Source organism: Serinus canaria, chromosome 2, assembly GCF_022539315.1.
Source record: "Serinus canaria isolate serCan28SL12 chromosome 2, serCan2020, whole genome shotgun sequence".
NCBI classification, from domain to species: Eukaryota; Metazoa; Chordata; class Aves; order Passeriformes; family Fringillidae; genus Serinus; species Serinus canaria.
In genome coordinates this window covers 100,431,311-100,434,869 of record NC_066315.1, presented here as the reverse complement: position 1 = coordinate 100,434,869, position 3,559 = coordinate 100,431,311, and positions in this window count along the sequence as shown.

The following is a 3,559-nucleotide window of genomic DNA, read 5'->3' as shown; positions in this document are numbered from 1 at the left end:
AAATATAGATTTTTTTTTTTACAGGAGATCCTTCCCGGTCTCATGCCTGATGGCCTCTAAGTCCTGAATGCTCCCTTCTGTGTCACTATACATGGATATTTATCTCCTAATCATGGAAACTAAAGCCCTTGCTGTTGTAACAGGATGAGACAATAATACTTTAGGATTTAAAATTGTAGTGTTTCTGTCAAAATTCTGTAATTCCCCCCCCCCCCCATTTGGTGTATTTGAGAGTTTATGTAGCTCTTAGTTTTAGTTGAGTGTGTGATACGTCTCATTAAAAATGTAAGTAATTTCCTGGATAAAGTACTTTCACATGTGCTGTGTATGTATCATTACAATTTTCGGTTGGTACCTATATATACATTTCTGGACAGATTTTGAATATGGACAGATGGTCATATGTTGAGGCAATGCAAGGCTGCCAGTTTAGTAACACTATTTTCCTTCTATGGAAAACGCATAAATGCAGAACTGATTGGTACAGCTTAGGCCATGTAACCATTTCCCCTGTATTTCCTTGCCGAGCGTAGAGAAGGGAGTTGTTTAGTGCTTAGGTTCAGCAAGTTTTGCCCTGATCATATAGCACTAGGCATCCAAGGGGGGTTTCAGTGAAGGCTGCAGGGGCAGAGCTTCCTTTTGGCATTTCCTAGCTTTTGAAAGCGTATCTTCACATTTTTCTGAGTGTAATTCCTGGTTTCTTTTATCACTACTGCTCCCATGGCTGGTGCGCCCCTCTGGTAAGAAGGCAGCATCATGAATCATGTGGAATGGAACTGTAGCGTTAGTCTGCGCCTCAGAGAAAAACTTGTGAACTGACTTTAAAAGATGGATGCTTTATTTTCTGTTCGCTAAAACCATGGCCTCGGTAGAGAAACTGGCTTTGTTGCTCATTCAGGTTTTTCTGGATGTTTTTTTTTTTTTGTTTTTTTTTTTTTTCTTGCTGCTTGTGCTCGATAAAGCAGGACAGAGCCTGACGTCTTGGCTGGGTTTGAGCCCCGCTCCCCACTCGCTTGCCGTGTTCCTGCTGGATTTTGGCGGGAGGACGCTTCGAGGGGAACCGGTGTTCCGCAGGCTCCCGCCGCCAGATGGCGCTGTGCCCCCGGCCCGCACCGCTCCCGGGCGGATCCGGAGCTCCGCTCCCGCCTCCCACCAGCCCGGCCCGGGCGCTGCTCCTCACCCCGCTCCCGCCAGCCCGGCCCGGGCGCTGCTCCTCACCCCGCTCCCGCCAGCCCGGCCCGGGCGCTGCTCCTCACCCCGCTCCCGCCAGCCCGGCCCGGGCGCTGCTCCTCACCCCGCTCCCGCCAGCCCGGCCCGGGCGCTGCTCCTCACCCCGCTCCCGCCCTCCCAGAAAACGGCGGGTGTCTGGGGACTTGGGTGTCTCTTGTTTGTGGTGTTGAAACTATTGTTTGTAGTGTTTGTTGGAAGATGCGATTACTTCCAGAAATGCCTTGGAGAATCCTAGAACGAATTGGGTTGGAGGGGACCTCAAAGGTCATCTTCCAGATTGCTCAAAGCCCCATTCAACCTGGCCTTGACCACTTCCAGGCATGGGGCATCCTCAGGCTTTCAGGCAACCTGTTGCCAGAGTGCAACAGGTGCTTCACTACTCTCACAGTAAAGAATTTCTTCCTAATAGCCAATCTAAATCGACCCTCCTTCAGTTTAAAGCCTTTGGCCCTTTCCCTATTGCAGCAGACCTCTTAGTTATTGAAACACAGTAATAAAGTGTCCCTGGAGTCTTCTCTGAAGTGAATGGTGCCAAATCTCTCAGCCTTTCCCCACAAGAGAAGTGCTCCCATCTTCGTGGCTCTTGCCTGGACCTGCTCCAACAAGTCCACGTCTTTCTTGTTCTGAGGACTCTGGTGCTGAATGCAGTGCTCCAGATGCAGGTGAGCTCTTATACTGAGCAGTTAATAAAGCTGATGCCCATACATAATTTTGATTTTTTTTTGGTCTTTGATTGGCGCTAAGAGCAAAGGGATTCAGTAGTTGGGCAGTTACTTAAGTATATTAATAATGCATGTGTCTGTCCAGCAAGCATCTGTCCTTTGAATGCAATACATATGTCTGATTCTGTTATTTCACTGTGTGTTAATCTAGGAGGTATAATTCCCAGCATTCCCAAGTATAAACTTTTTTCTCCCAGCATTTTTCATTTATTTATTTGAAGACAGCACTACCCTGTGCAGCTTGCTTTCTCATTTTCCAACAGGCCATCTTGGAAATGGCAGCAGACAAGGAGCACTGTGGTTCCCAAGGGAAAGGATGTCTGCCTGCTTTAAGGTGGTGATCATGAGCAGTTCCCATTATTGGATGACATGCAGGAATTAATTTACTGTCCTCAGGGCTTGGTAGTACCTTAGTTGGAACCCATGCCATGGACTGGTCCTATACCCTGGAACAGACTTGTGAAGAAGATAGATGGGCAGAGGGTGCCTGATAAATAATTGCTCAGGCCAACAGCACTTCTGCCTTGGCTGCTAAGGGTACCCATCGTATGATTCCTCAAAACTGTGTTTGTCTCTGCCTGATTCAGAAGTGGAGTCTCTTATTATTATTTCTTGCTGGTAGAAAATGGCAAGTAAAAAATCCAAAGTGATTGCACTAAAGAAGACTAAAAGGATAAAAAAACTTGTAGAAAGAGTAAAATTTATGGATAATTAATGGAACAGAATGAACCAGAATGAGTGGTGCTGATTTTTGTTGCCTGTCCTTCCCTGTTCTGTCAGGACTGAGTAAATTATGCCAAGTAGAATCTTGCAGAATTTTGCAATAAATTGCCTGAATTAATCCATACTCACATGTGAGGAAGGGAGGCCACTTCAGAGGCTGTGGCTACTGCACTTGAAGTACCTTGTAATTTTGGGCATATTTCCTGAAAACAGAACTCATCCTTCAGGGATCTCCTGAGTCACTTTGAAAAACTCAGGAAGCAGTAAACTCCAAAGCTTTTGATCGTGGTGGTGGAAGGCTCAAATACTGCATTTCACCTTTTTCTGTATGTGAGGCAGGAGTGAAACTGCAGAGCACTGAGCAAAGATACTTCTGTTATCCCATGTCTTGCTTTCCCTTTCATGGTTTGTTTCAGGTTTTTCTTTCTTTTTAAGAAGTATCTCTTCCCTCCCTGCTCCTTGCCCCAGGCTGTAGGCCTTAAAGCAACTGGGATGCAATAGCAGAGCGGCACTAGTCGTTTGTTTGTTTACATTTCACTTATGAAAAATACTAAGTTTCTATTGAACTATGTCCTTTGTCCTGACACAGCTGTTCTCACCACACTCTCATTACTCACTGGGCACCTCCAGCCACGATTTCATTCAGAAAACCTGAATATGTGCTGTGGACCCCAAATCCCATTTCTGTATCCATCAGAACTGTTCCTAGTGACAGATGTGTTCTGAAACAAAATATGTGTATGTAGTTAAAAATGAGCTTTTCTGTGCACAAGTTACTCAACATTCAGGTTTTTGGCTGTTTCTTTCCACGACAACAAACTTTTTTTTTACACTTAGAGAGTCGACAGAACAGGAAAACTAACATGTAGAGGAGGCAAAAATCC